The following is a 26,308-nucleotide window of genomic DNA, read 5'->3' as shown; positions in this document are numbered from 1 at the left end:
ATCAACCCGATGTTACAGGATATTGCCTATGGGAACATGGTGAAACCCTACCAAAACCTCAATCAACCCTGGTTGATTGAGGTTTTGGTAGGGTTTCACCATGTTCCCATAGGCAATATCCTGTAACATCGGCGTTTAGCCTGTTGAATATTATTTTTAAATAATGTAAATCGAATTTTAAATTCAACCATTGTTTGGTTCTGGGGCTATTTAGCAAGTATGCACATTCACTGATGATGGACCGATAGGTCTGAAAACGTTCTGAATTGGACATATTTTATTCAATCCATTGGGATTTTTAAGTTTTAATAAATATACCAATTTACATAGAAGTGGTTTTACTTCTTGTTAGAGTTTTTTAAAAAATATTAGATTTATTTTGGATTTATATATTTTTGTATTACACATATATTCTAATATATGTTATAAAATATACTGCCTCTTGTTTAAATGTAAAGTAATTATAGCGTTTAAAAATAATTTCTTATTAATGTCTCATTGCGCCACCTACTATGCCCATGCATAGTTATTACGGTTTGTGAAAATCTTGGATAGGAAGAGGTTCGTCTTGGCAGAAAGTTTAGCCATTATCGAATAGGTGGCGCATTTTGAAAATACAATGAAAACCGTTTATTATCCTTAGAGTAAAGTGAGTAGGGAGAATTTTATGGAAGTGTAAAATTCTCACTACTCTTAGATTATTTGATATTTATATAATATAAATAATTGTTAAAATTTAGCTCTTTGGTTCAAATCTTAGCTAGTGGCTAAGGGTTCAAATCTCTTAGTATAGTGGTGACACAGATCTCGACTATAAATTGGGCCATTTGTTGATAGAGGGCGCAGCCAAATAATTTAATTTAAAATAATGTTAGATTTAAAATAGTTACCGAGAGGATTAAAAGAAGCAATGATACAATAAAAGGAATTACGAGTGATAAAAGAGAAACGTACGTAATAATTAAATATTAAACAATAGAGACCAACGATAACAAGGGTATTAAACATAGACTAGAACAATTCATTGAAACAAATCTTCAGGTAAAGATTAAACTGAGTGAAAGGCAGTGAAATTGATGACAAAATAGTCCTCGAAGAAATGGAAATAAATAGATAAAAAGTCTGTACTGAAGAATAAAAGTAAATGAAAGTAAACATGCAAGAAATAGCCATAGAAATGAAAAAATATGAACTAAAGAGTTTTAGCTCTGCAAGAAGTATGATGGAAATATCACGGAAAAATTGAGAAATAGCTATTTGTATAACAAGGGAGGAAAGTGCTACTTTTCCTCCCGAGAATGAAGTTTACTGCCCGACGCGTAGCGGAGGGCAGTAATCATTCAAGGGAGGAAAAGGCACTTTACTCCATGTTATACATATGGTTTTTTCACCTTCCTCAAATACCAAGTCATTTTTTCATTTTTAATTCATTTATTTTATGTAACTAACCAACAAAATTTATTAGAACTAAAACTAACAAGTAGGTACAATGTACAATATAACTGTCAACTGTCAAATATAAGTCAAATTATTAATGTAAACATTGTTATAAATCAAAATAACAATTTACTGTTTTTTACGATTCTGCAAAATACAGGGTGTTTTATAAATAAACGTTAAAATGTATAGATACTTACGTAATAGAAATTAGATATTGTACAGGGCGTCAATAAGTTATATTTCATAAATGAAATACCATGACGTCACTTTTACTTTTCCTCCCTAGGGAGGAAAAATATTTTCCTCCCTAGGGAGGAAAAGTACAACTTTGCTCCCTACAATCAGGTCCGGAAAAGTATACTTTCGGTAGAGGTAGGTGGAAAAAAATTTTACCATGTACTATTAGACAGAATAGTCGCATATCACGAACGGCACATCGCTTAAATAATTCAATTCTAGCAGAACTTAACATAAAAACTAGACTCACCACAAATATCAACCAAAATATACCCAGATATTATATAACTAGAAGAAGAGAAGGCATGGAAGGAATGATAGTTGAAGGCAACGTAGAGAGCAAAAGATCCAGAGGAAGATCTCCAGTACGATGGTCGGACCAAATAAAAAACATGACTGATTACTCATTCTCCGAAGCCAAACAACACGCACAGTAGCGAGATATTTGGACAGAAATAGTCAGAAATAGACAGAAATAGACAAGACATCAGTGGTCCAGAACACCAGTGACGTAACAGAAGCCCCCGCAGCATGAAGCTTGCGGGGGGGGCACCAATCGATCAGGGGCCCCATCCTGTCATCTGATATTATGTAAAAATATCTTATTGTTATATTATTTTACGTTGTGTGGTTAAATTTAAGAACGTAAATTTCTAAATAGGCATGTTCGGCAAGTGAAACTTGTTGTAGGAAGAGAAACAACAAACAAAAAGTTAGTTAATGGTTATACTGCCTTTTTAAATAGTTTTCATATTATATTTTTGGACTTATTTACATAGAAGAGATGATTGTTGCATGCCAATGTGAAAGCCCATCAAACTGTGACTAGTATGAGTGCCGCAAAATTATTGATAAAAAACCTATTAGCTCGAATGCGTAGAGAACTGTGGATAACAACAATCAACCGGGACGATCCACGATCTCGCTTATTCAAAGCTAAATAATCTTACACTAGTAAGTGTTTTAAAAATAGTTAATCAAATTTTGTTATGATATTTGAACATAGCCACTGCACGATGCAAGTGATTGCGAAATTTATTAGTCGTTATACGGGCTCTGATTGGGTGTTGAAATGATCTGTCAATAATAAATAATTGTTCAATATGAAGGTAAACAAATGTATAATATATTAGTTTTATTGTTGTGAGGACAGAAACAAAAAAGTTTATAATTGTAGTGATTTTTAAGTAGTTTTTAAAGCAACAGGTACGTAATAATTGTAAATGTATCATAGGTACCTATTTGAACCTACCAAAATACATAGTATGTAATACTTTTATTTACATAATTTGATTACCATCAAAATTTATATCAATATTCACCTAATATATTGTTTTCTTACTCTATGTTTTGTTGTATTTTTTCAATTCTAAATCATTTCAATTCAAAATCAAAATAATTTGATTTACATAATTCAAAAATGTCAAAAGTTTAATCCGTTTAGTTAGTCGATCTTCGCACATAATGACACACTGTCTCCGTGGCGAAGCGTTTAATGCGAGTGAACCCCAATACAACGCCAATACCAGCCGCGCTAGTAAGTAGGTTCGAATCCCAATAGAAAGTTTTATTTTTTTATTTTTTTTTATACATTTTATGATTGTAAGTATATTTATTATATCATTTGATTTTCAGAAAATACGTATTTAGTTAAAACAATTTCCGACAATTAATGTTCAAAAATCATTTGTGGCATTTTTAATGTGTTTGTGTGTGTTTTATTATTTTATTATTTTAATTTTTGGCACTGTTTTAATAAAAATGTTTGAGAAGTAGTAAGTATAAATTAGTTTAATATTTAAATAAAATATAAATAAAAAGTATATTAATTTCGTTTATAATCATATAATCATATAATAGAAGTATAACTTCTTACGTGCGTACAAAGTACACTCACATTCTTTTTTTTTCCTATATTGTTATATTTGGTACTTGTACTTCTTTATTTTGTCTCTGTAATAAAGAGTTTATTATTATTATTAATCATCTCATATATATAAACTTAATCTTTTTCGGTCTCCCCAACTTTTATGGTGATGACAATAAACTATAATGCTTTGTAAGTGACCATTGAAAGATTTGAGAATTGCAATTTGCCGAATTTTAGAACAATATTTCTAAATCTAGAAGTGGGTTTTCTCTTTACATTTAGTATTTCGATACAATTATCGGCAGTAGTTTCCAGAGGCATAACAGAGGCCCCTGCAGAATGGGCTATCAATATTGCGTCGTCTGCATAACAGAGTATTTTTACTTCTTTTGTTTCCCACTCTGTATCCTCTGCCTGTAGATGCTGTTGGCGATTTCATTCATGATTAAATTAAAGAGGATTGGGCTCAATGAGTAAGTACACTGCCTATTCCGTTGCCTATGTCTATAGGTTCTGTGTAAGTTGTCCATCTATTCTACAGGAACTTCTCTATACAGAAGATGGATTACATGTTTGAGTTTTGAAGCATGCGAAGGGCCCCAATATGTCAGGGGCCCCATCTTGTCGTCTAAGATATGTAAAAATGTGTAATTTTTATATTATTTTACGCATACATACGCAACGTTTTTTAAGCAGTGTAGTATTGAAGATAAAATTGTCCATGAGATAGATATGTATTAATAAAATTGTAGATATATTCGTTGATAGTAGTGCACGAAGAAAGTTGTTCCTCTCATCAATAAAACTATGCAATCATCTAATAATTTATTAATTTTTGTTCTATTTTAATTTATACCAATAAAGATGAAAAATGTAAGTTGTCATAAACAGTGCATGAATACACGGATAGCCCAGTAAATGACCGTTTTGGAGTGTAATTATCAGCATCACGACGGATTTGCTTGACAATTTGGATTTTGGTTCTACTTACCCTCCACTTGGGATTGAAAAACACGTTTAAAATCACTCCGGAAATGGTTAAATTGACTAATTGTAAGCAATAGTCCACAGTACATCCTCCTTTTTAGAAGATGATTACAAAAGTCTTAAAAATGGTCTTAACTGCTTCGTTTGAGCGAGTCTACCACTTTCTGAAACATTTCAAGACTAACATATTTACGTTGTCGGACTAACGAGTGTGTTATAGAGGTAGCACCTTTTATTGGAACGACCACATCAAACGTCATAGACGGGAGATTCTTTTTGATAACTGGTCCTCATAAGGCACTCAACTCTCACTTATGGCTCCACGTGCCACATCCCACATCCCGGGCAACTGCATTGGTCTGCAGGCTAAACTAAGTGAGGGTAGCCAGACATGGTGATAGGTTGGACAGTGGCAGCTGGCTGTTACAAAACTGACCATGCGGCGAGAATGATAGCCACAGAAATGGCACATATACAGCGGTGCAGAAGGCAAAGGGAAACCACTGCACTATTTTCCCAAGAGAATTTCTTCCCATAACGATGACAATTTCGGTAAGTGAAGATGAAATGTGTAGCGACCCGACTCACGCTAGGCGCCATCTCGGTTCCGGGTCGGATGGTGTGAAATTTGCTACCGGCTGCCAAGGTGTGAGGGACCAGGCACCTGGCAGAAATTGTGCGACTGAATCCAAATTTTCATTTAATTTAAGAAAATGTCAGCGAATTGGTACATGGAACATCCAGGGACTGATCCAAAACCCTGGAAAGTTACACATAATTGAAAAAGAAATGGCAGACCACAATCTTTCGGTACTGGGACTCTCAGAAACTCACTGGAGAGGAAAAGGGCATTTTAAAACAACTGCTGGCAACGTCGTCTATTTTTCAGGCCCAGATAACAAAAGTACAAATGGAGTCGCAATAATTGTACCCTATAAACTTAACGACTGCGTAATTGGATATAATACTATTGATGACAGGATAATATCCCTTAAAATGAGAATATCCACCAATTTCCTACACCTTGTCCATGTATACGCTCCTACAACAGCTGTACAAGAAGAAGACATCGACAGGTTCTATGGTCGTCTAGAAGAAACTGTTCGCGCTATTCCGAATCGTGAACTCGTCATAATTTTAGGAGATTTTAACGCCAAAGTGGGGTCATCTAATGAAAATATTGAAGGCGTGCTGGGCAAAAATGGACTGGAACAGAGAAATGAAAATGGCGACCGTCTAGTGGAGTTCTGTGTAGAACAACATCTTACAATTACAAACACGCTATATCAACATCATCCACGGAGATTATACACATGGCGCAACCCAGATGGACGAACAAGGAATCAAATAGACTACATCCTAATAAGATCAAGATGGAAGTCGTCGTCCATCAACTGTAAAACATATCCTGGCGCAGACTGTGGAAGCGATCATCAACTCCTGGCATTGAACGTTCGACTTCGTTTTAAAGTCCCCAAAAGAAGACCCCAGAGAAAAGTCATGTCTCTAAGTCCATCAAAAATCAATGACTTCCAACAAAACCTAGAAGATGCTCTTTCTCTAGACCAAGTAAATAGTGACCCTGAGAGCATTGGATCTATCTCAAAGATAAGGTAATCGAGGCTGCAAAAGACTGTGAGGCAGCGGTTTCCACTGGCCGTAAGCCATGGATATCCGATAGTACGTGGACTGTGATTCAACGCAGAAAAGAACATAAAACTAGATACGGAACAAACGATGAATACAGAGCGTTATCGAGAGAAATCATAAAACAGTGCCGCAAAGATAAAGCTGATTACAGCTCTCAAATATGCAGAGAGATAGAGGAACATGGCTGTCGAAATGAACCGAGGGACTTATTCCAGAAGATCAAACTCCTTACCAGAGAATTTAAACATCAAACGTGGTCTGTAATAGATAAGGACGGTAATTTAAAGACCGATACTGATGAAATATTGGAAACATGGCGAAACTACTGTGGCGAGCTATATAAAAATAACGAGGTATCAGCAGAAAATCAGTGGCCTTCTGACTACCCTAGAGAACCTACTGTCTTACTCGCTGAAGTCAAAGATGCAATTAAATCACTAAAGAGAAATAAATCCCCAGGCATTGATTCAATACCATGTGAAATACTATAGTTACTAGGTGACAAAGGATTACTTATCATCCATTCTATCTGTGTCGCTGTTTGGAATTCAGGAAAATGGCCATCTGATTGGTGTACCTCAATTTATATCCCACTACACAAAAAAGGAACTACTACCAGATGTGAAAACTACCGCACACTGTCACTAATAACACATGCTAGTAAAATCTTGTTGCATATCATCAAAAACAGATTAAAAACCTATCTACATTACCAAATACCTCAGGAACAAGCGGGGTTTGTAAAGGGTAAAGGTACAAGGGAACAAATCCTGAACCTGAGACAACTCATTGAAAAGTCTAGAGAATTTCAAGTACCTATGATTATATGCTTCGTTGACTACCAAAAGGCATTTGATTGTGTAAGCTGGATAAATCTGTGGTCAATTTTAATAGAAATGGGCGCACCAATGCATCTGGTGACACTTATTAAAAATCTGTACCAGTCTAATATAGCGACAGTACGACTAGATCAGAAGTTCTCAAACCAATTCAAGACCAAGAGAGGTGTTAGACAAGGATGCGTGTTGTCACCTGACTTATTTAACATTTATGGTGAACATGTCATGAGGATGGTTTTAGAAGGATGGGCCAGTGGAGTAACAGTAGCTGGTAGGAAAATCTCCAATTTAAGATTTGCTGATGACACTACACTTATAGCAGCAAATGAGCAAGAAATGTTTGATCTTCTGCGAAGAGTTGAGTACGAAAGCAATAAAGTTGGTCTGAAAATCAATAAAGCTAAGACAAAATAATGGTGGTCGACAGATTTGACACTATTCAACTGACTAACATATTACAGGAATACCAGATAGTAAACACCTTTGTCTATCTCGGGTCTAGTGTAACTAACGATGGTAACTGTGAAACAGAAGTTCGGAGACGTATTGGTATGGCAAAAAATGCGATGAGTCGCCTAACTAAAGTTTGGAAAGACAGATCTATCTCTCAAAATATCAAGATGAGACTGGTGAATGCCCTTGTATTCTCAATATTTCTATACGGAGCAGAGACTTGGACTCTTCGCGCATGCCAGCGCCAAAAAATTGATGCCTTTGAGATGTGGTGCTGGAGAAGAATGTGGTGCGCATACCTTGGACAGCTCATAGGACAAACGTTTCCATTCTAAACCAACTCAATATTAAAAAAGGGCTGTCCACAATATGTCTGCAACGAATTCTGCAATCCTTTGGTCACGTGGTTCGCAGAGGTGACGACAGTTTGGAGAGATTAATTGTTTCTGTAAACGTTCCGGGGAGAAGATCAAGAGGACGATCACCAACTAGATGGTCTGACCAAATAAAGCCTTCAGCTGGAAACTCATTCTGCGAAGCCCTTAGAGCAGCTGAAGATAGAGACCAATGGAGAAACATTGTTAGGAATATTGGAAGAAATCACGATCCTCAGTAATGGGCAAACGACAGGAAAGAGGGACTAACGCAACGCGGCTGTAAATTTGTCGGACAACAGCTCGACAATTTTTAATATTTAAATATAAGTACTTTAAATTAAAAATTTGTAATAATAAAATCGTAGGGTCCGACACCCTCAAGATATCACTCTAGAGCTGTAGTTTTGTCACAAAACTCTCAATTTTCAGTTTGAAGTACTTATATTTGATTAATAAAGATTGTCGATGTCTTGTCCGAAAAATTTATAGCGGCGTTTCGTTAGTCCGACAACGTAAATATGTTAATGACGCGGGACGCGGAAACGCGTCCAACCTGCACTCTAAAAATTTTCAGAAAGTGGTCGAGTCGCTCAATGAAGCAGAAGACCATTTTTAAGACTTTTGTAATCATCTTTCAACTGTACTCTGGACTACAACTTTTGTTCAATATTTTTCGAGTTGTTTGCGAGTGAGATTGTTTCCTTTTCAACAAAATAAAACACGTTTTTGGCGGTCATTCGCAAATAACTCAAAATATTTTTATCGAATTAAATATTATCAAAAAAAATTTTAGCAAAAATGTAGCTTATAAAAAACAAAAAAATGGTATATGTATGAAGTCAATCGACACAGTAAAAGCAAAGTTAAAGCTCATGAAAAATTGTTCTTATTCGTCCAATTCCAAATCGAATATTTTTATTTCGAAAAACTAATTAAAATTTTTTTAAATGTTTAGAAAAAGCTTTAGTTTTATTTTTTATAAAAGTTTCTAGGATCAAAACTAAGCGAGTTACTCAAAATAATGTTGGCCCCTTTTTTGGTAAAAAAAAATCGTGAAAATCTCCCCCTACTTAGCACCTAAAATAAAATTAATCGGTAGCGCTTTACCATTTACTTTATGTATTGTTTATATTATCTGTAAGTTTGACCGGTTCAAAGTTCTTATTTTTGAAGAAATTTAGTTTTATAGTAGAAAAAGGTTTGTTTATTTTGGAAAAATGCCCTTTTTTCAAAATATGTAAAAACAGTGATACAAGAAATCTCAAAAATTAAAGAAATGTAGGTGTTGCTTTTATAAATATTATGGTTGTATTTTGTTTTTCTTTAAGACAAAACTTGGTTAAGATATGGCTGTTCAAAATTTGCATACACTCGTGATTAGTGACTCGTTCAAGCCCTTTCAACTAGAACCATTTCAAAAATAAGCACTAAGAATCAGTGAAACTTTCAGGTCATATGAAAAAAGTTAAGTAATTTGTAAAGCGGTAATGATTAATTTCATTTGGGGTGCTAAATAGGGGGAGATTTTCACAATTTTTTTTACCAAAACAATGGGTTAAGCTGAGCGTAACTCGCTTAGTTTTGATGCTAGAAACTTTTATAAAAAATAGAAATAAAGTTTTTTTTAAACACTTTTAAAAAGTTTCAATGAGTTTTTCCCGAAAAGTGCTTAATTTTTTGGTTATTTCACGTTGAAACATTCGATTTAAAATTTGACGAATAAGAAGAATTTTCCATCATCTAGAACTTTGCTTTTACTGGGTCAATAGACACCATTTTTTTATAAGCTACATTTTTGCTAAGAATATTATTTTTTTTCGATCAAATGCTTTTTGAGTTATTTGCGAAAAAACGCATGAAAACGTGGTTTTCTTGTTGAACAATAAACATTTTTATTCGCAAATAATTTGAAAAGTATTGTCTTGACCACTTAGGTGGTGACACTTAAAATTACACGGTATCTCCGTATTTCACGTTGTTGTAGGTACACTAGGCTATATAACACACATAAGTTTTTGTTACACAAGTCGTATTTATAACTTTTTAAAGGGGACCCCATTTCTAATTCTGCGGGGGGCCCCGGCCCCGACGGAGTTTGTTTCTCCACTGGACACCACTACATCCTTACGAACGAAGGAGAAAATATAGAGAAACAGGGAGAAAATGAGACAGCCTTTATGTTGAATAGAAGAATAAGAAAAAAAAGTAAGGCAATTCAAAGCAGCTAATGGAAGGATATTCTATATCAGGATAGACAACACACAAGTAAACATATCGATTCTCAACTGTTACACACCTAGAAAAGAAGTAACCCAAGAAGATAAAGTAGCATTTTATGGTATTCTAGAAGAAACCTGCGAAAATATCCCCAGGAATGATATCTTGATAATAATGTGCGACTTTAATACGATAAGGTGAAAAGTGAATATTATAATCGAAATGTAGCGGGTAAAGAAACCATATGAAGTCACAAACGACAATTAGTCCAGTCGGGTTAGCCGAATAACAGGCCTAACCTTGCATTAGGAGCTGCCCCAAATTTTATTTTTCTAATCTTTAAGGGGGGTCAATAGTAGTGTAAATTTAAAATCTCGACTGAATTCCGCCGTTGCATTAGCCGCCATCTTGATTTTAAACGAGAACAGTTTTTGCTCAATATCTCCGTAATTTTCAACTTTTCGACAAAAAGTATATGAAGCAAAATTGTTGAAAATATAATTTTCTATAATCTTGTTTAGTATAATTTTTTCGTGTGGTCGATATTTCACGAGTTATGGCGGGAAATAGTGACAGTTAGAGCATAATTATTGAATTATCTCGTTTATTATTAGTTTTACGACAAAAATGTTTCTGTACAAAAATAGAGAGAATTAAATTCTACATAATTTTGATTTTTCATTTTTTTGCTAAAATTAATATTTAAGGTAGTACGTATGCGGAAATGGCCCGAGCGTAAGACCTGATTGATTTTATAGCAATTGTTTTTGTTTAATATCTACGCCATTTTCCACTAAAATTGTTCCAAATATGATTTCCTACAATTTCTTTTTAACAAATTTTTTCATGCGGTTGATATTTTCCAAGTTAAGTGGGAAAATAGTAAAAAGTGGTAGGGGGAGCATAATTATTGAATTGAATTTTATTTTCTAGCTGCCCCAAATTTTATAATTCTATCCTTTAGGGGAGATCAATAGTAGTGTAAATTTAAAATCTCGACTGAATTCCGCGGTTGCATTAGCCGCCATATTGATTTTAAAGGAGAACCGTTGTTGCTTAATATCTCCGCCATTTTCAACTTTTCGACAAAAACGGTGGGAACTAAAATTGTTGGAAAAACTATTTCCCACATTTTTTTTGCATAATTTTTATATGCGATCAATATTCTCCGAATTAAGGGGGAAAATGTTGGAAGCGAAGGGGAAGCATAATTATTGAATTGTCTCATTTATTATTAACTTTTCGACATCATTGTACATAAACAAAAATAAAGAGAATTTTATTTTGTACAATTTTTGAATCTTCCAATGAAACATCAACCAAACTAAGTACATAAAAGGCATAAATAATAACTTATATGCATTAAGTTCACTTAATTTTATTAACCAGCGGGTTTTATTGGTTGAATTTGTCTATCTATATTTTAAGCTTCATGTCAGCTAATATAATTTAATATTTCAACAATTTTTCTTTTAAATTTTGGACTCTGTTGGGGGAAAAGTTCCCCATCCCCCCTCGTAGACCCGGCACTGGTTCTCTCGAAAACTTGTAAAAAATCGTAATTGAAACAATTTCAGTCCTTACACTTTTTATTGAATAGTTGAAAATGGCGGAGATATGGAATAAAAACAATTGCTATAAAATCAATCAGGTCTTACGCTCGCTCTTTTACCGCGTACCTACTAACTTAAATATTGATTTTATGAAAAGAACAAGCTGAAAATGCGAGCATTATCATAACGAAAACTTTGTTTATTTACCTACGTATTTTAATTCGTAATATGGAAAATTGCTATTATGAAAAGTAGTTTAGAATTAATAATTATGTTTTAATGTGCAATTATATTATTCTAATTTAAATGTTATGAACTATAAAGGTAGTTTACTCTTGATCTAAATTTATATTTTTATATACCTCGTATAAAATTAATTAAACTTTATATAATATGTTGGTTGCATCATAAATCTTAGAACATGAATAGCTTTTTATGAAGAATAACTTTCCTTCGTCAAATTAAAAATAAAAGAGTTATAAATGAAAATGTTGGTATCCATAATTTGAGAAAAATCTTCAAATATTTTTTTCCATTAGAATTGCACATATCAGACCATAATTTTTTATACCAAACAATATTACTTCATATACTGTCGGTTCGCTAAACTCAGACACAACTGGCAAGTGATTTTAGTCAATAATTTTGCCAATTTGGCAAAAAAAATAATTACTAATTACCTAGTTAATAATTATTACTAAATGATTAGTAATTTTGCCAATTTTGGCAAAATTCGCAAAAAACAAAAAAATTACATACTAAAATCACTAGCCAGTTGTGTCGAGTTTAGCGAACCGACTATACAGGATGTCCAGAAACTCTACCGACAAACGAAGACAGGAGATTCCTTAGATAATTTTAAGAGAATTTAATTTAACCACATTCACCTAGTCCGAAAATGCTTCATAAGGGAGTTAGAGCTCTTTGAAGATGGCGTCTTGTAATTAGTTTTTCTTAAATACCTCCAGAACGCTTTTAGTTAGAGAAATCGAAAATTGGTACACATATTTATCTTCCAGAGATAAATCGATTCCATCTATGGTGACTTTGGGTGGTGGTTTTGGGTGGGGCAACGGATATTTTATCGCATAACTTTTTTGTCTTTAACTTTTAAGCACTTTTGATACTGGATTATTAAATTGTGAGGTATTCTAGTACTAAAAGGTACTCTTGCTTTAAGTCGGTAGGACATACCGTTTTCTAAAAAAATCGATTTGAAAATTTTTCGTTTTCTGAATTTGAAATTTTTTTTGAAAATTAAAAAAAAAACGGTGTATTTTACCAACTTCAAGCAAGAGTAACTTTTAATACTAGAATACCTCATAATTTAATAATCTAGTGTCAAAAATCCTTAAAAATTAAAGACAAAAAAGGTATGCGATAAAATAACCGTTGATCTACCCAAAACGGACGCATATGACCGGTACTAGAAATTCACAATTAATAAAATCGATTCATCTCTGGAATATAAATAAATGTACCAATTTTGGTTTTTCTAAATATTTTTTTATTGAATTTTTTTTTGATATTCAAACAACGAAAAATTTTCAAATCGATTTTTCTAGAAAACGGTGTATGCTATCGACTTAAAGTAAGAGTACCTTTTAGTACTATAATACCTTACATTTTAATAATCCAGACTCACAAGTGCTTAAAAATTGAAAACAAAAAAGTTATGCGATAATATAACTGATGCCCTGCCCAAACGGACGCCTATGACCGGTACTAGAAATTTGCAATTAATGAAATCGATTTATCCCTGGAAGATAAAAATGTGTACCAATTTCCGTTCTTGTAAATAGAAGCGTTCTGGAGATATTTAAGATAAACTAATTACCAGACGCCATCTTCAAATAGCTCTAGCTTCTTTAGGAAGCATTTTCGGACTAGATAAATTAGGTTAAATTGTCTTAAAATTATCTGAGGAACCTCCGTTTGTCGGTAGAGTTTCTGAACACCCTGTATTTTAATTTCATCACAAATGGAACAGTCCATTTATTATAAAGGGTAGGCCGTATACTCGTAAATATATACCTACTTAATAAATTATTGCTTTTAAAATATACTCAAATTGTATTTTTGAACATCTTATTTATTTTATATAATAATTAAATTCACTATCAAATGTCATTGATGTTTTATTAATACTTAATTTAAAATTTAGTTTGACATTCACGAAGTGTCAAACTCAAATGTAAATAAACTATGCTTTGCTGAACAAATTGAGATCAAAAAAGTAGCCTACTTCCTAATCAACCATTTGAGCTGACGTTTAGTGCGTCGGTAGGAAATAACCGAATTGTGACGTCACATTTAAGACTTTGGGGTCGATTATCTCGAAGACGGTTAGAGATATCGAAATACCGTTTTCAGATTTGGATTCAGAAGGAAAAACTACATAAGAATCCATTGATACACCTGCTCTAAGTATTGCAGGAGCGGCAACGCAATAACACACAGACTTTTGCAAATTTATAAACGAAAAGTTTTCGTTGATGAAAGATATCAAAATTGTACAAAATCTAATTCTTCTTATTTTGTATAGGTACATATTTGTTGTAAAACTGATAAAAAACGAGATAATTCAATAATTCGATATTTATGAAATCCACAAGGAAAGAAAAGTTTTCCTGTAGTTGGCTGTATACCATCAATCACAAAAATTGGAATAAATCCTTTGTAAAAGGTATAAAATTTATTAAAATCCCTAAAGGGCTACATCAGAACAAAACGTTTTCGATTTTATTACAAAATCATCATCAGTGTAAGACAGGCTGGATGCTAGCTGAGCCACCAAAGAAATATAGGGGTAATAACCCTTCAAATATAAAATGTATGCTTTACAGATGCATATTTACTTAAAATGCCTTGTGATGGGCAAAAGGCAACAGGAATAATGCCCTAAGGTAAGGTATTTAAATTCCCAACATGTGGGATGCAAAAAAATTGAGTTTACATTTCGATGACTTTATGGCAACTCGTTGCACAGAGTTGCCATAAAGTCATCGAAATGTAAACTCAATTTTTTTGCATCGCAATATTTTTACTTAAAAAAAGGTATACTGCATTCATCTCGCCAAACTCAACTGTTTTCGAGATAAACGCATTTTAAATCTGCGATACAACATATTTTTGTGCATATCATTGTAGTTAGACCCAAACAATAAACTTAAAACCACAATAATTGTGCCAGTTCTCATATTTATGTCATTGCATCGAAAATTCCATTTGTATGGTTTTAAGTTATTTTTCGGGTGTAACTAGAATGAAAATATGCAAAAAATTATGTTGCCTCGCACAGCAATTAAGGGGCGCCAGCAAAATTTTTTCGAATTATGGATAGATGGCGTTATAATCGGAAAAAACGATTGTTGGAAATGGAAAATTAAATTAAAAAAGAATGTGTGTGTACTTTGTACGCACGTAAGAAGTTATACTTCTACTACATATTATGTGATTTTTAAGACAATACCAAAAATTTAAAAAAATAAAAGAATGAAACGCACACAAACACATTGAAAAATGCCACAAAGAAAAAATGATTTCTGAACGATAATAATTGTTGGCAAAAATTTTAAATACGCATTTTCTGAAAAAAAATTATATAACAAATATACTTACAATCATAAAATGCATAAAAAAATAAAAACTTGCATCGGGAATCGAACCCGTGAATTTCGGGGCGCTTTGATTCGTCATCGAAGCCTAGACTCACTCGTCCAATTCCACATTATTTGTCATGTGGAAAAATAGGGTAACTGAACGTTTTACTGTTTGACAGTTCTTTTGAATATAATTAAATTATGTAGTTTAAATTTCGTGGAAGAAAATATTAAAATATAACAAAACAGTAAGAAAACAATATATTAGATGAAGATTGGTAGAACTTTTGTTGGTAATCAAATTAAGTATGTAAATCAAAGCATTACATACCTACTAGATAAATAAATCTACGCCAAAAAATCATAATTTAAAAATAAAAATCGGACCTAACTTGGGATTTCTGTCTAAAATCCCCATTCTTGAGAAAATAAATGTACAGTAGAGCGTCGATTATCCGAACGTCGATCAACCGAACGACCGCTTATTCGAACTATCGACTCCCGCGTCCCGCACTCGAATAACGAGCAAGCGTTAGTAATTGACGCTTAAAATATCTTCAATTTTCTTCAATATTGTATCCAAAAATAATTATGTTGTTGCAAAGACTGCACTTTTTTGTTTAGTTGCTAGTTGTCATTATCAAGATATAAATAAATATGTAGGTAGATAAAGGCATTATTTTTATTTTCGATTCAGAGATCATTACCATCTTTCTATGGACCATTTCGAACTCCTTAGTTCTCATCAGGAAAGCTACCGTAATGATGCTCTGAAAAGAAAATAAAAATCTTTGCCATTTCTGTCAATTATAAAATATAATTAACATTCAGACGCTATAGCGACATCTATTAACAACTTGTCGAAACCCAAAAGACTCCATTTTCAAACAAATAAATGTTTAAAAATAATAAAATATTTGGATTTCTTAGTTCGGAAACAGATTCTCTCTTATACTTATTCCCCATCCTTCTAAAATTTGCAAGGAATAAAGGGTGATGAATGCAGAGACATGGGGAGTCTATATAGTTGCACTCCACAACACATCAATTCACCGAGGCAAAGATCAACAAATCTGTCTCCTAGTACTCAATACGTGAGTAAGAACGTAGGTAGATAAAGGCATTATTTTTATTTTCGATTCAGAGATCATTACCATCTTTCTATGGACCATTTCGAACTCCTTAGTTCTCATCAGGAAAGCTACCGTAATGATGCTCTGAAAAGAAAATGTTTCTATGTATATATAAATATGTAGGTATATAAATATGGCTTTTATTCACTTGTGGATAAATATGTATGACTATAAATATGTATCAATATATTGTAGTTCGATTATCCGAACAAATCGGTTTTCCGAACACCTATGTCCCCCAATTAGTTCGGATAATCGACGCTCTACTGTATTTCAACCTAATCCAAATGTATAATTACAATGTGATTATAATAAAAACTACTTACCAAATTAGAATGAGTTTTCCTTATCCAAAATAGTCCAAAAGTCCAAAAATATAGGTATATGAAAACTATTTAAAAAGGCAGTATAAATATTAACTAACTTTTGTTGAATAAAATATGTCCAATTCAGAACGTTTTCAGACCTATCAGTCCATCATCAGTGAATCTACAATAAAATAAGTAATCCCACCATTAGAATTGAAAGATGGTTGAAATTTTTTTAAAAAGCTAAAAATGTGGTTAGATTACATACGTGCATACTTGCTAAATAGCCCCAGAACCAAACAATGGTTGAATTGTAGATTCACTGATGATGGACCGATAGGTCTGAAAACGTTCTGAATTGGACATATTTTATTCAATCCATTGGGATTTTTAAGTTTTAATAAATATACCAATTTACATAGAAGTGGTTTTACTTCTTGTTAGAGTTTTTTAACTATATGGTATACAGCCAACCTAGGGAACTTCCCTTTTAGTTTAACTTTTGTTTGTTGTTTCTTTTCACACAAATTTTAAAACGCAACAACCATAAATAATCTAACTACAGCTGTGCCACAGCCGCCATATTGAATAATTTTTGACATGTCATTTGAACATCCAATCAGAACAAAGTTATAATGCGCATGCGCCGGGATCATAGGTTTTAACATATAAAAATTCACCCTCATATCGCCGGTAAAGAAGTATAACTTCAAAAAATGGCAAGGGCCCACTAAAATGGAAAACTGTACTTAACTCTTTTTGGTTTTAGGACCTACTCTTCACAACCCAATAGGTCCCCAAAGCGCTCGAGTGACTGCACATTTAGCATACGTTGCTCCCCTACCATAATTTTAAAATAAATATATATTTTTAAAGGAAGTAACTGTCTTGATAGGCCTAACAGTGACGAATGTTGGCGATCATCATGGCAATCTTTATCTTAGCTATATCGGCGCCATGTAGAATAGCTGTACATATATTGTGTGGAACCAGGTTCTGAGGTATTTTAACCAGGATGTCTTTTTCTTGCTGGATCTCGCTTTTCAAATATTTTTCCTTGCACGATGGCTTGCAGTGATTCATTTCGCATAATGTGTACAAAATATTATAACTTCGAGATTTGATGGTGGTCAGTGTCTCTCGGTTCTTCTTCATTTTTCTGAGGACCTTCTAGCTTTGTCTTCATTGAGTCCATATTATCGACTGTAATATGTGATTTTGTTCATAAGGACTTGTAGGTCATCTAGGTTGTCCGCAAATATTATGGTGTTATCTGCATACCTGATGTTATTTAGCATGTACCCGTTTAGTAGAATTGCTTTTTCAGTTTCGTTCAAAGCTTCCATAAATATTCTTTTAGAGCAGGGATTGAAAATTAGAGTGTATAAAATACAGCCTTGCCTCACTCCATGCATGATGTTCACGTATTCGGTGTGTTCACCTCCAACTCTGAGATTTACAGTCTGATTCCAGTAAGTGCTGGAAGGCGCAAAAAGTGATTTTTTTCTGAAATAAATATTTATTTTCAAGTGTACCTACCTGTATCTTTAGTTATTTATATTGTTACGCCAAATATTTATTTTTACCCAATTCTTTTAACCTAGTTTATTTTCCTGTGGCATATATGAGAATTTTTAGTTATTTTTGTTTGGTTACAATAAATAATTGTTCATTTTCACATTATTTAATTTAACGAGTCGATTTAAAAAAAAAATGCCTATTTTGGGAGCCATTAAATGTTTTGCACACAGGCGCTTACACTTGCTGGCGCGGCACTGGCCTCGCAGATTTAAAATGCGTTTATCTCAGAAACGGTTGAGTTTAGCGAGATGAATGTAGTATACCTTTTTTAAGCAAAAATATTAAGAGAATACAAATTCTGATCCAAAAAGTATGTAGAGTGGGGGATAAAAAAATTGAACCTATTAAATGAGCGCTGAAAGGCGTATGTGGCACCCTCTGGGTAATGAATCATTTTTGGTGGCGAATTTAGATTTCTCATCCCAAAAAACCCCCGCTTACCAAATTTCGTGCTGTTATCCTATGCGTGTTAGGAAATATTTAAGAATAAATAAAATAAAAGTTTAACTTTGACACCCTGTATTTCGGTTATTTTCAACTTTCCTACTAAAGTAAGTTAGCTTAAATCGACCTATTTTAAGCTCGGGTTTCTAAACTTAAGCTATGGCCCATTCTTTACCAAACACCCTGTATAAGTCAAAATGGCAACAGGTGCATGTTCTCAAAAATTGATAGTGTGTCAAAAGTATTTATTAAAATCAGTTAATTACTTTCGGAATAGCAAATGCCATTTTCGTCTTATACGTTTGACAAACAACATATTGAAATTAAATTGATACAGGGCTACGCTTATGTTCTAGGGTCAAAACCCTTACAAATATTAACTATCACATATGTTCACACGTTACAGTGTGCTAGCCATATTGTCTCTAAGCACATCGATGTGATATGTAATATTTGTAAGAGTTTTCAGCCTAGATCAGAGGTCCAGCCCTGTATCAATTTAATTTTAATGTTGTTTGTCAGCAATTACTCTTCTATGAGGTTTTTATACCTATAGAACGAAGCTCTGATGATGGCATTTGATATGCCGAAAGTACTTAGTTAGTTTTAATAAATACCTAATCTTTACTATCAGTTTTTGAGGACATACACCTGTTGCCGTTTTGACTTATTTCAAAATTTCACCACCATCCCTCCCCTCGTATTTCACACCTACCTGTTATGTCACCCTTTCCGAATTATTGGTGTAAATAGTACCCTTCTTGGTACGGCACTGGCGCTAGCGTGAGCAATCCCAGCTGGCAATGGCAAATCTGTCTACATCAGAATCACAACACACAAAAGAACCCCTGGGGCGCTCTTCATCCTCGTTACGATACTTGAAAAAGAGGAACCACAACCCGAGCACAGCGAGCGAGCCGGTGTGTGTGTGTGTGTGTGTGTGTGTGTGTGTGGTGCCGAGAAAGAACCATCACCACACCATCATCAGTACCATTCCAACAATGCGGCTGGTTTGTTTGGTTCGCGCGTCGTAGAAAACCCTGAAAAACAAAAAAAAATTAACAAAACTCCAATGACCCGCTATCAACAAAATGCATAATTTATTAATACTCCGTCTGTGATACAGTACTGTTGCCTGTTGCTGTTGTGTGATATTTTGTTCGAAAACCTGCTACTGCTTCGTTACTTACGTGTTGAAAAGTTACTTGAATTTGTTTAAACAAAGTGAAGGTCGTGGTAGAAAGATAAGCGATTTGTCTGAGAGTCCGACGTTTGTTTTTCTTTAATAGTGCATAACGAATTGAGTTGAAGTGTTTTGGACTGCCACAGTGACAACCCCTACTTGACACTTTCAATAAAGGATATAACCACTTGTTGGACCTAATTACCTGCTTTGGATTTATTAAGATTCTATAAAATGGTAAGTACCTACGTAATTATATTAACAGTTTTATTGCCCGGCTTGTTATGTAAGAAGAAATTAACAATCTTCATATGGGAATTTTCGTTTTATAGAAAAAGGGGATGAAATGAATAAATTCTTAAAACCAATGGCGTTGCGTTACGTCAATCTGTTGTATTTACTATTTAATTTAATATTGCCAATTATTATACAAACTATTTTTTATACCGATGTCCAAAAAAATGCAACACCTAGAAGAAGGACAAATATTTTTTAAGCATTTATTTATGGAAGTATTTATAATATTCTTTTTATTTGAGAAAATTATAGACAAATTTGCAGCGTCGTTATTTTCGTCAAAAATTTAGTGGCTCTTCCTTGATTTTTTTACACACCCAGTTACTCTGTGGAGCATTGATCGAATTAATTACTTGTCTAAGTATATCATATTGCGGAATACTCATCCAGATACTTGTTATGGCATGCCACAGGTCTTCCTGGAAAATGCCACTCTCTTCCAAATTTGCTGGAGGACGTGGCAATCGATTTAGGTTTCGAGCTACCATATCCCACGCATGTTCGATGGGTAACAAATCAGCTGATCTTGATGGCCACTCCAAAGTATCTATACCAATTATTCTTGTATGAACTCCATAGTTTCACGGGCAATATAAGGCTTGGCGTTATCCTGTTGAAAGATCAAATTTGGAGTGGTTTGTAAGTGGGGATGTAAAACCGGTTGCAATACTTCACTAATATATCTTCAAGCTGTCAGGGTGCCGTTAATACGAACTAGAGGTGATCTGTTTCCCAAACACTCAAACACATAACACCCCATACCATAATGCTTGTTTGTATTGCTGTATGAGGTTCAACAGTCAAGTCTATATTTCGTCTCTCACCTCAAAAACGTCTTACCCTTATGCGTGGTTGACTCAATCATCTCGTGGTTGATGTACACTGTCCGGTCTATTTCTGAATAGTGCAATAGGACGTCCAGACCCTCCACGCGCCGATAAGTCTTATCATTGGACCACCTACTCCAAACTCTTAACACCGTTAATGGATTAGCTTCAGCTCTTAGTGAAATTTCCCATAGACAAGTCTCTTTCATGCCTACAATACGCCCTTTTCAAATGTTTTCATCATTTCAACCCCTACTTTCAACCACTTTCAATTATAACCACTTGTTGGACCTAACTACTTGGTACTTGCTTTGGATTTATTTAATAATTAAGATTCTATAAAATGGTAAGTATATAATTAATAAATAACAGTTTTATTGCTTGGTTTGTTAACATTTAATTTAACATTCTACAGATGACAATATACAGTATGTCCACGCTCCACGGATGGGGTGCCCAAGAGGAAAAACTTTTTTATTTTCAATTTTAGCGAAAAATGTCATTCTTGATAAAAAGTTTTGCTTGTTCTAAAACCCCATAAAATGAAATAAAATTCAAGTTTTTCAAATCCTGCTTAATTTTATAGCCAATTTTATGTAAATCCCTATAAATGTTTGCACTAACTTCGAAATTGTAACAATAATAACTTTCGTTTCGGAGAACAACCCTTTCGCTTCTGTTTCGCTTGGAAACATCCAATTATTTAATAATTAAATAATTATTAATCGAATAATTTTAATAATGAAATTTATCACAAGATAAATTCTTTATTGAACGCTTAACATTGTCGAAAAAAATGACAACTCCCAGATTATTTATCGGAGTTGACAGTTACTAAGCTTTATTGTGGCTTGGCAACACTAGATTATTGTTACGATTTCGAACTTAGAGCAAAAATTTATAGGGATTTACATTAATTGGCTACAAAATTCAGTAAGATTTGAAAAACTTAAATTTTATTTCGTTTTATGGGGTTTTAGAACAAGCAAAACTTTTTATCAAGAATGACATTTTTCGCTAAAATTGAAAATAAAAAAGTATTTCCTCTTGGGCACCCCAACCGTGGACACATTGTATTTTGTGTATATCTTTTCGTTTTATAGAAAAAGGGGATGAAATACATTCTTTTAAAAATGGCGTTACGTCAGACAATATCTGTTGTATTTACCTTTTAATTTAATTCTGAGAATTTTTTCTACGAACCATACTGATTACTGATGGCCAAAAAAAAATGCAACAAGGACAAATATTTTTTTAAGTATTTATGGAAGTATACATTATGATATTCTTATTATTTGATAACATTATAAACAAATCTGTAACGTCCTTTTCGTCAAAAAATTAATAAAGAGTTGCGCCTCCTAGATTTTCTATACACTCAGTTACTCTTTGGGTCATTGATCGAATTAATTAGGCTATCGATTGGCAATCGATTTAAGTTTCAATCTACCATATCCCACGCATGTTCGATGGGTAACAAATCAGCTGATCTTCTTGGCCATTTCAAATTGGTCTCTATACCAATACCAATTCTTGTATGAACTCCATGGGTTCCCGTGAAGGGCAATATGAGGTCTTGCGTTATCATTTTGAAAGGTCGCATTTGGAATGTTTTGTAGGTAGGGATGTAAAACAATATTATATCGGCCATTCCAGTTTTGCCGAGCTCTGCACCATTCTAAGCGTCCAGGATTATGCTGTGGTGCCAAAGATAACACCAAAAGCGAACTGTAATCGATTTTGTCTAATCTTCAGGCCATTTATAGCTGTTACAAAATCTCGTGAACTTAATTCATTCATTTGGTGACGTCAATATCCGAACGAAACGATTGAATCTGACATTACTGAAAATATCAGGGTGCAGATGGGACCCTATCGCGCAATTCGCTGCAAATAAAATAGTCGTATCGTAAGCTTCATTTTATTTCGGTTATACATACACATTTTCAAGGTTCACGAGGTTTTGCACCAACTCTACCTTTCTCCCACAGTCTTTGCCAAACTTGAAGCATTATATCCACTCCAACGTCATCTAGGACCTAAAGCATTTCAATAGATGTGTTATTTGGACTAGCAGCTTTATGACTTTTTTGTGTCCTAATTTCTGCTTCAACTTTACTTTTGAGTACCTCAGGTTCCGTCCCAAAACTGGTATCTTCTTGTTGTGATGGGGCGTCTGTGCTCTCCTCCATTATCAATCGTCCACAATATTTTTCCACATGTGTAAAATATCTTTTTTAGGAGTAGAGTTTGGTGTAAAGGAACGTGATATGTGCTTAACTTTTTTTAAACATGTCTCTGGTCTCAGTTTTGGTTTTGTGCCCTTTTATTTCCATGCAGATTTTTCAACCGCTGGTTACGCCGCGGTTTACCTGAAAAACCCAAACACCGCGGTTCAATAGAAACAAATGCAACCGCTCAACATGCGTACACATGCAACCGCTCAACGTCGTCAAATCGCGGTGGTTGTAAGTCATGGCCCGGAATCTTATATGGGAAAATTGGGGAATTTCCCCCACCACTTCCACACCGATCAGCTAAATAAAGAGAAATTACAGCCTATCTCGCTCACGAAGACTTTAACCAATCATTTATGTTAACACCATACCTGAATGTCACAAATAAAATAATCAAACGAGGCTTAACTCGGCAAAATATCAATTCTGTCAAAAGTAATGACAGTAGAGTTAGTGCAAATAATTTTCTATTAATAAAAATGTATACCATTTTTATTCAGTTGCAATGCGAAGACAAAACTGTCTTAATTTTTACTTAGATCAGAGAGTGCAGCCAGCACTCTTATCGACGATTTCACCTCTTGTTAGAGGTTCATCAGAGACTGCATAGGCTGCTTTCTCTGGCCCAGGTAAAAATTTTCGACATATTAATCCCCCATTGCAACTGACGAGAAGGTAGTAGGTGCGTAGCGGCATCTGCTAAATAAAAGACTAAGTTTTTCAACCTAATAAAAATATTTGTAAATTAAATATTTTTAAAAGATTTTTAATTGAAAAACTTATTGGCCCATTTCCCTGGTGACACCTCCAAGGCGTCTACAATATGCAAGCCAAATGGATGCTGCAATGAAGACAAAAGGGAAGGAATTCTACACTATGCAATTCACAACCCCCGTCTGCAGCGTGGTAAAGTTCCAACGGAAAATGGACCTAGTTACTCTATAGGAGTAATACTAATATAAAAAGAATGTGCGTGTACTTTGTACGCACGTAAGAAGTTATACTTCTATTATATGATTTAAACGAAATTAATATACTTTTTATTTATATTTTATTTAAATATTAAACTAATTTATACTTACTACTTCTCAAACATTTTTATTAAAACAGTGCCAAAAATTAAAATAATAAAAGAATAAAACACACACAAACACATTAAAAATGCCACAAATGATTTCTGAACATTAATTGTCGGAAATTTTTTTAAATAAATACGTATTTTCTGAAAATAAAATTATATAATAAATATACTTACAATCATAAAATGTATAAAAAAAATAAAAAAATAAAAGTTTTTATTGGGATTCGAACCAGCTATCACCGCGGTTGGTATATTGGGGTTCATTCGCCTTAAACGCTTCGCCACGGAGGCAATGTGTCATTATGTGCGAAGACCGACTAACTAAACGGATTAAGCTTTTGACATTTTTGAATTAAATTAAATTATTTTGATTTTGAATTGAAATGATTTAGAATTGAAAAAATACAACAAAACATAGAGTAAGAAAACAATATATTAGGTGAACATTGATAGAAATTTTGATGGTAATCAAGTTATGTAAATAAAAGTATTACATACTATGTATTTTGGTAGGTTCAAATAGGTAGGTACCTATGATACATTTACAATTATTACGTACCTGTTGCTTTTGAAAACTATTTAAATGTCACTACAATTATAAACTTTTTTGTTTCTGTCCTCACAACAATAAAACTAATATATTATACATTTGTTTACCTTCATATTGAACAATTATTTATTATTGACAGATCATTTCAACACCCAATCAGAGCCCGTATAACGACTAATACCATACTGTCGGTGTGCGCATGCGCGTAGATCAATATAAATTCACCCTCAATCTCAATCGCGCCTAAAGAAGTATAACTTCAAAAATAAAAATGTATACCATTTTTATTCAGTTGCAATGCGAAGACAAAACTGTCTTAATTTTTACTTGGATCAGAGAGTGCAGCCAGCACTCTTATCGACGATTTCACCTCTTGTTAGAGGTTCATCAGAGACTGCATAGGCTGCTTTCTCTGGCCCAGGTAAAAATTTTCGACATATTAATCCCCCATTGCAACTGACGAGAAGGTAGTAGGTGCGTAGCGGCATCTGATAAATAAAAGACTAAGTTTTTCAACCTAATAAAAATATTTGTAAATTAAATATTTTTAAAAGATTTTTAATTGAAAAACTTATTGGCCCATTTCCCTGGTGACACCTCCAAGGCTTCTACAATATGCAAGCCAAATGGATGCTGCAATGAAGACAAAAGGGAAGGAATTCTACACTATGCAATTCACAACCCCCGTCTGCAGCGTGGTAAAGTTCCAACATTTTTACCTGGGCCAGAGAAAGCAGCCTATGCAGTCTCTGATGAACCTCTAACAAGAGGTGAAATCGTCAATAAGAGTGCTGGCTGCACTCTCTGATCTAAGTAAAAATTAAGACAGTTTTGGCTTCGCATTGCAACTGAATAAAAATGGTATACATTTTTATTTTTATATTAGTATTACTCCTATAGAGTAACTAGGTCCATTTTCCGTTGGAACTTACCACGCTGCAGACGGGGGTTGTGAATTGCATAGTGTAGAATTCCTTCCCTTTTGTCTTCATTGCAGTATCTATTTGGCTTTCATATTGTAGAAGCCTTGGAGGTGTCACCAGGGAAATGGGCCAATAAGTTTTTCAATTAAAAATCTTTTAAAAATATTTAATTTACAAATATTTTTATTAGGTTGAAAAACTTAGTCTTTTAATTTTCTATTAGTTTACAGTTTTTATTGTATTATCTTTAACGATGTATTCTTAGTAATTTCAATTTAAGTTGGTTCCTTATCCTTCGTTTATAAAGTGTAGTTTTGTTTTAGTTACGAAAGAACTTTGGTGTTGTGTTAATAAAAAAACTGAACATAGTTTATTGTTGTGTACAAATCATAGAAAAGTTAGAAAAATGCATAGGTAAATAGTAATTAGTTTATAACTGTTTTATCTGAAACAACAAATAAATACACGTAGGTACCTATATTTAGAACAACATTGTCTAACTTTTTTATATCCCTTTTC

The 26,308-nt window shown here is 33.7% G+C and overlaps 1 protein-coding gene across 2 annotated transcripts in view; it reads left to right on the top strand.

Annotated features, from left to right (window-relative positions):
- The first annotated feature begins 19,712 nt into the window (after positions 1-19,712).
- Positions 19,713-26,308, top strand: part of LOC114332380 (uncharacterized) — a 141,138-nt gene continuing 134,542 nt past the window's right edge. The window contains exon 1 of one of the 2 annotated variants that reach the window (XM_028282170.2): positions 19,713-20,111. The gene's annotated coding sequence lies outside the window, so the exon portion shown is untranslated. Of the gene's footprint in view, positions 20,112-21,325; positions 21,345-26,308 lie in introns of those variants that run through there. The other variant, XM_050653298.1, reaches the window with a different exon arrangement.

The sequence above is a fragment of the Diabrotica virgifera genome, chromosome 6, assembly GCF_917563875.1.
Source record: "Diabrotica virgifera virgifera chromosome 6, PGI_DIABVI_V3a".
NCBI classification, from domain to species: Eukaryota; Metazoa; Arthropoda; class Insecta; order Coleoptera; family Chrysomelidae; genus Diabrotica; species Diabrotica virgifera.
This window is presented reverse-complemented; position numbering and strand designations above follow the sequence as displayed.